This window comes from Asparagus officinalis, chromosome 7, assembly GCF_001876935.1.
Source record: "Asparagus officinalis chromosome 7, Aspof.V1, whole genome shotgun sequence".
NCBI lineage: Eukaryota > Viridiplantae > Streptophyta > Magnoliopsida > Asparagales > Asparagaceae > Asparagus > Asparagus officinalis.
The window spans coordinates 92,693,534-92,700,763 of NC_033800.1; positions in this window are offsets into that span (position 1 = coordinate 92,693,534).

Consider the following 7,230-nt stretch of genomic DNA (forward strand, 5'->3'; position numbering starts at 1 on the left):
ATCAATGTGAGTATTACCAATGAACATGAAATGATGGGGGAACCTGGATCTTTACGTTTTAAAGGTATGGGATTTGATAGCATTTCACTGATATTGGTGGCTAAAAAGACTTTCTTTGGAATATTTATTCTCCTCTTCTTAGTGCATAATTCTTTTAAGAATTTAGCATAAGATGGAATTTGTTCAATTACATCTAAGAGAGGAATGTTGACCTTAACCTACTTGAATGTTTCTAGGATCTTCTCCTCCTATAAGATGGAATTTGTTCAATTACATCTAAGAGAGGAATATTGACCTTAACCTGCTTGAATGTTTCTAGGATCTTCTCCTCTTGAGGGGAGTGTTTCCTAAGCCTGAGTCTATCTGGAAAAGGCGCAATTGGTCTAAACCTATCAAAAGCAGGCTCAGGTTCCGGTTCAGGTTCTTGGTCATCTGAGGAGGGTGATTGTTGAATAAATTCATCAGAAGGAGAAGGAGAAGGAATTTGTACTGGATCAAAAGTTTGACTTGGGGGAGTTCTCACTTGATTATCGACCTGTCTACCTGACCAAAGTGAATGGATTGCATTCACTTGAGCTTCTTAGGATGAACTGCATAATGTGTCCTTAGGGTTGACCACGGGTTGACTCAAAAATTTTCCTTTCTCTCTTTCACTCACGGCACTAGCTAGTTGACCAAGTTGGGATTCTAATCTAGCTATAGCTTGAGTGTTGGAGTTGAGCATTTGTCCGGTTGATTGCATGAAGGAATTCAGCGTGCTAGACGTTTGAGTCAACATATTCGTGGTTTGAGTAGAGGCCTTAATTATGGTTTCTAAACCCCTTTCCAAGACATTGAGACGTTTATCCTGATCTGGATTGTGAGGAGTCTGAATTACAGCTTGATGAAGAGGAGACTGATTTTGATACGGCAGATTGGGTTGTTAAAATTATGGATGAGAATTGAAAGGAACCGTGTGTCCCCTAGGAAATTGTTGGGTTGAAGCGGGAGTGAAGTTTTGAGTTCCAGGAGAATTTCCTTGATTCCATGCAAAGTTGGGATGATTTCTCCAACCTGGATTGTAGGTTGGAGAAAATGGATCATTTCTAGGATACTGGAATGCAGTGTTCATCTGTCCTAATGGCTGATTATTTCCTAGGAGAGGGCATTCCTCTGAAACGTGGGTAGGTGACTGACAATTATGACATCCTTTAGCAGAAACGTGATTGATTTGAGCTGGAGCTCGTTCCTTAACTTCTAAAGCTTCTAACCTCCGCAGAATCGTCGCCATCTTTTTTTCAGAAGCAATGTTCGACTCTAAGGAAGGACCACTAGACTTAGAATTGAGGACTGATGAAACTCTGTCATCACAGTGTTTCCACTGCATTGTTTTTTCGGATAAACTCTCTAGAAATTCCCAAGCTTCATCTGCGTTTTTCTTCATAAAATCTTCCTGACACATCGATTCTAAAGATATTTTTGAAGAATAATCCAATCCTTCATATATGACTTGGCACAATCGCCATTTTTCTAGACCATGATTAGGACATTGAATTAAAAGATCTTTGAATCGGTCAAAATATTTCCAGAATGGCTCTCCCGGGATAATTTTGAAGTTTTGAATGTTGTTCCTTAGCTTTACCGTTTTGTGAATAGGGAAAAGTTTCTTAAGAAAAACGATGATAAATTCATCCCAAGTTGAGATGGAATTTGTCGGTAAGTTGTACAGCCATTTTTTAGCTTTATCCTTAAGAGCAAATGGAATAAATCTAAGCTTAATCGCATCTTCGGTTAATTCTCTCATTTTAATCATAATACACACTTCCTCAAATTCCGAAATAAAAATATATGCATCTTCTGTTTCATTTCCAAGGAATTTGGGAAGCATGTTTATGTAATGCGATCTAAGCTCGAAATTTGCTCCATTTGCCTCGGTGAGCCTTATGCAAGATGGAATTGCATTTCTGGTGGGGTAACACATATCCTGGAGAACAGGTTGATTTGTCATTTCTTGGATTGGTTCAACACAGATTAAACGATGAGAATTATCTCTAACCCAAGTTTGCATACACCAAAACAATTTTTTTTATTTTTTTTATATTTTTTAAGGAAAGAAAGAAAATTAGTTTTTTTTTAAGAAAAAGATAGAGAAAACCTAACAAATCAAAGCAATCACTTTTCAATCACTCTAATTCTAGGGTTTAGCCTAACTCACTAGACCAGCTCCTAACCAAAAACTCCTACAGTGAAAAGATTAAAGTTTTACCCAGGTAGTTAGCCAGGTAAGGATAGTACTAGAGGGTGATCAAAGATCAATTAAGTACCTCTTTCCTTGCGGAGCGCTTTACGCAACTCCTAAACCTTGCCTTAGACACCAACTAATCTGAGAAAACTTAAACCGGTTCACTTAAGGATTTCTTGTTCCTTATTGAGCTCGAATCCTTAGGGGCCAACGTCTAATGAGTTTTAGAAGGCTTGGGTTTGTGAAGTGTAGAATTAGTGATTTGTGGGCTAAGGAAAGGGTGATGAAATCCCTTACCTTATCTTGATTAGGTGTTTTGCCCTTAAGAATGTTTTAAGTGTGTGTCAAATCAAGTGCTACAATCACTTTGGTGAATTCCTACACTATATGAAATGCAACCCTAGAAATTAAAAGTGACTAAAAAATAATAAAAAGAAAATCTTTATATTTTTTATTAGGGTTAACAATCAAACAACTATGAGAAGGGGGAAATTATTTGAATTTATTATCTTGTTAGTAAATATCAAAGTGAAAGATGGATTTTATTATGGTCAACAAAAATAAAATTTTTTTTTAAAATCCTAATTGTCTCTAATTGTGAAGCTAACTAAAAGGGTGGAATTGAAAATGCTAGAAAAAAAACTTACCCGAAAGCAAATCTTCAAATCCTAGTTCTCCAATCCGCGATCTTCAAGCTCCAAGTGTTTCCTTCACAATAAACGCACAAGTTAAAGAACCAAAATAATTAAAACCTACTTAAGCCCTTCCCCGGCAACAGCGTCAAAAACTTGATGCGGCATAAACATGTACCAAAAAGGTTGCAAGTGTACAACTGTGTCAAGTTATAGTATAAAGATATCGATCACACGAGGATGGTGTTTTTGTAGGAGAAAATATAAAATCGGTTCTTATGTTGTGTGCGTGACAATTAGGAGTGATGAGTGAATGTGATTGTGAAGAGATTGAGAGAGTAAAAATGGTGTGTAAATAGGCGAAAAATGTAAGTAAGAGTGGATGTGACAAAGAATGAATGTGATTAATAAGGCAAGAAGGAAAAATCAAATAAAAATCAAGAATAAAAAATAAAAGTCAAGAATAAAAGAAAATGTAAGAAATTAAAAATGGTGGGTTCAATTATAGATATGGGTAATCTAAAATTGAACCCACTTCTTAGAAAATGGTGATTCCCTAGAGGGTTCTAGCCTAAAGGCGAATCAAATAAAATAAAAATAAACAAAAAAAAACTAAACCCAAGAGGGTTCTAGCCTCAAGGTGAATAGTGTAAGAAATAAAAATCTAACTACAAAATAAATTGCAAAATCTAAACTACAAAATAAATTGTAAGAATTAAATATAAAAAAATAAATCTACTCTATAAGCATGAAATAAATTTAATCTATAAGCATGAAATAAATCTAAGGCAAGAGGGTTCTAGCCTCTTGGCTATTTAACAAGAAAATAAAATCTAATTATAAGCATAGAAATAAATCTAAACTAATAAGCAAATAAAAAGAAATAAAAGAGAAAAAAAAAAGAAATGCAAACCTCTAAATAATTATTCATCTCCATCTTCATCATCCAACAAAGAGAAGAAATATCTAAAGTGGTGAAAAAATTATTATTATTAATTGTAACAAAAAATTACAAATTTGGAAGGCCTTCTCAATTAAGAGTAGCCCTCCTCTCCAAAAGGAGTTACAAAAATTTTCACACCTCTAACCCCTCACTCTCAACCCCTATTTATAGTAAACATCAGTGAATGAGAGCCATTGGATGAAACTTGAGCCCCAAGAATGTAATTTCGGCCGTTGATGCAATCTGGATGACTTCGCATCGATACAGGCATCGATGCCCGCATCGATGCTCCAATAAGAATTCTGACTTCACGGTTGGCTTCGTCTCGTCGAGATAGGCGATTTTCATATATTATATGTTAAATTCCGCCTTCCGGATTGGGAGATATCGTCGTTTCTTTGCGGCCAACTATCTTGAATACATTTTTTTCATATTTAATTTTTTATTTTCTCCGGCTTCTACAGGCTACTCGGCTTGATTTTGGGCTTGGGTTTTTTGACTCTTGCTTGTGTTCTTTATTTAATTCATGGGTTTTTATTGAGATAAGAGATCTTGGGCTTTATTCTTTACTAACCTGCAATTAAAGATAAAAACAATTATTAATTGCCTATTTATTCATATAAAATAGATAATGAGGGTATAAAATTATAATAAAATGTGATTATCAGGCACATTCCGCTAGAGGGTTCATTTGACAGGTTTTAGATAGGTCAAATCCCCAACATACATGACATAAGGGATTGTTTACACTGCAATCTTCCGAATGTAGATTGGACACTAAGGTTTTATAAGATAAACTCATCGTACTAAAAAACATACTAATATTTTTTTATAGGTATAAACTTCGTTTGGAAGTGAATGGCGGAAAAGAAACTGCATATGTTACACTATTTGATGAAGCAGAATTCTTGATTCATAGCTCAGCAGTTGACTACATTGTTAATTTTGAAGATGAAATATCTGAGTGTTACAAAAATATGATGAAACGCAAAGATAAAGAGTATGTTTTTCTAATGAGGGTAATTGACAAGGAATGTTTTTCTAATGAGGGTAATTGACAAGGATGAAGGAAATCGAAGAGCAGGATGTGTAACAGCTTAAGACATAAGAAAATTGGAAAATTTGCTTCTAGGCCCCAAAATCCAACTTTCAATGTGCCCCCCCCCCGAACCCCCCGCACCCAACTTTCAACAATTGCGCACGGCGCGGAGCGAGAGAGAGAGTTAGTCTGCCACCTCTACCCCAAGTTCCAAATCAACCTCTCAAAAAATCTCAATTACCACTTGCCTACACCCTCTCCCCTCTTCCTCCGTCCTCCTCTGCCCGCCGCTCCCCTCCTACCTCCGTCTCCCTCCCACGGCTCCGCCTCCAGCGCCTCCACGCGTCGCCCCCCCCTCCCTCGCCCCGCTCGAACCTCACTCCCGGTCCCCGCCGGCCTCCCCCCTTCACTGCACCTCCCCACACACCTCTCCTCCTCCTTAATTCCTCCTCTGCCCCCGCCCCGCAGGGGCGCCGCGGCGCGGGGCAGCGCCGCCTCCCTCCCGCCCGCCGCAGACGTCTTCCCAACGCCTCCACGCGGTCCGCGCTAGTGCCTTCCCAATTGCCGCCGCCTCCCCTCCTCCCCCACAGCTCCCTCCGGCGCGCAGCGTTCGCCGCTAACAACCTACCTCCTCCCCTCCATTCCTCTTCCCCCCTCCACCACTCGCCGCGCGCTCGTCCCGGATACTTCGCAGCCCGGCGACACTGGTATTATAATAACAATGTTAAATTCGGTAACATGTTAACTCTTAGGGTTAACATGTTAACTCTTAACAGATAACATATTATCTGTAAGAGTTAACATGTTAACCCTAAGAGTTAACATGTTAACCATAAGAGTTAACATGTTAGCTCTAAGAGTTAACATGTTAATTGTAAGAGTTAACATCCGCTGGCATAAGAAAGAGAAGGGTAAAATTAGGATTTAAGCCAGCTGGCATGTCTAATCATGAGCTGGTATGTCTAATCATCTGTTGGCATGAGCTGGAACCATGATGGAGGGGCCTGGGCATAATTTTTTCAAAAACAAGGGTCTACAGTACATTTAAAAAAATATGGGGGGTTGGAGCACATTGAAAGTTAGATTTTGGGGCCTAGAAGCAATTTTGAAGAGGTAAATTCTTCTACTACAATTAAGGCCACAGAAAGTAGTAAGATTGAGAATCCAGCGAAAAGACGTATGATGGAAATTAAGTACCAGATGATGACAAAGAAAACAAAGGTTGAACCAGATTGTTGAAGCAATTAAAACTGGTTGGAATCTACTCCCTCCAATCCAAAATGAATGTCTTTTTAGCTTTTTTATCAAAATCCATTTTAGTTGTCGCTTTACAATATCCAAGGCTTAATTTGCTACTTATTCCATTTCTATCCCTCTGTTGCATAGAACTCAGAAAAGCAATTTATTACTGTAGCTTCTTCCCAAGCGTCACTTCTCCTCAAAATACAAGTATTAGAAGTGATGAAATCACACACCAGATTACTACTAGTATTTCATTTCAAATTTATTCTTCAAAATCAAATCTCATGGCAGAAAAAGGTACTCCATCTTTAGGACTTGAGTTGAAATTTTGAAATGGGTAATCTTTCTCCTTTTGAAATTTTGAAATTTTGAAATTTTGAAATTTTGAAATTTTGAAATTTTGAAATTTTGAAATGGGTAATCTTTCTCCTTTTGTAATCTTTCTCCTTTTGAAATTTTGAAATTTTGAAACGTGAGGAAGCTTTATACTAGGATGAGGGTATATGGGTAATCTTTCTCCTTTTCTTAATTTGTGTGTTTTAACTAAAAAGACATTCATTTTGGATTGGAGGGAGTATGATGCTTATATAAAGATCGAACTGAAATAATAGTCGTTTAAATTTTGTTTAGCAACTTTTAGATTTTTATATTGAATGGAACTTCATGTTTTAAATTTTCACATATGTTATTTTAGTGACTTTTCCACATGCTATTACTTTGAATTAATGTAACTTTATATGAATTGGATAATATTATTTTGGGTTTTTACCTAGAAACCACCTTAATAATAGGATAATTATACGAAGACCAACTTTCATTTTCAATTTATACATAAACCATCTTAAAAGTTGGTTTTTGTTGCAATCAACCACCTCCTAGCTAGTCAAATTTTCCCTAAATAACTAAAATTAAGCTTAGAAAATTCAACTTCAAGGTACGTGAGTTGTATCCTAATAAGATCCAATTACTAAAAAAATGCGTCATGTACATTGAATGTGAGTTTTTAAGGGTAATTTTGGGTTTTAAGTGAAGAATTTGACTTGGAGGTGGTTGATTGCAACAAAAACTAACTTTTAAGATGGTTTATGTATAAATTAAAAATGAAAGATGGTTTCCGTATAATTACCCTATTTTTAAGGTGATTTCTAGGAAA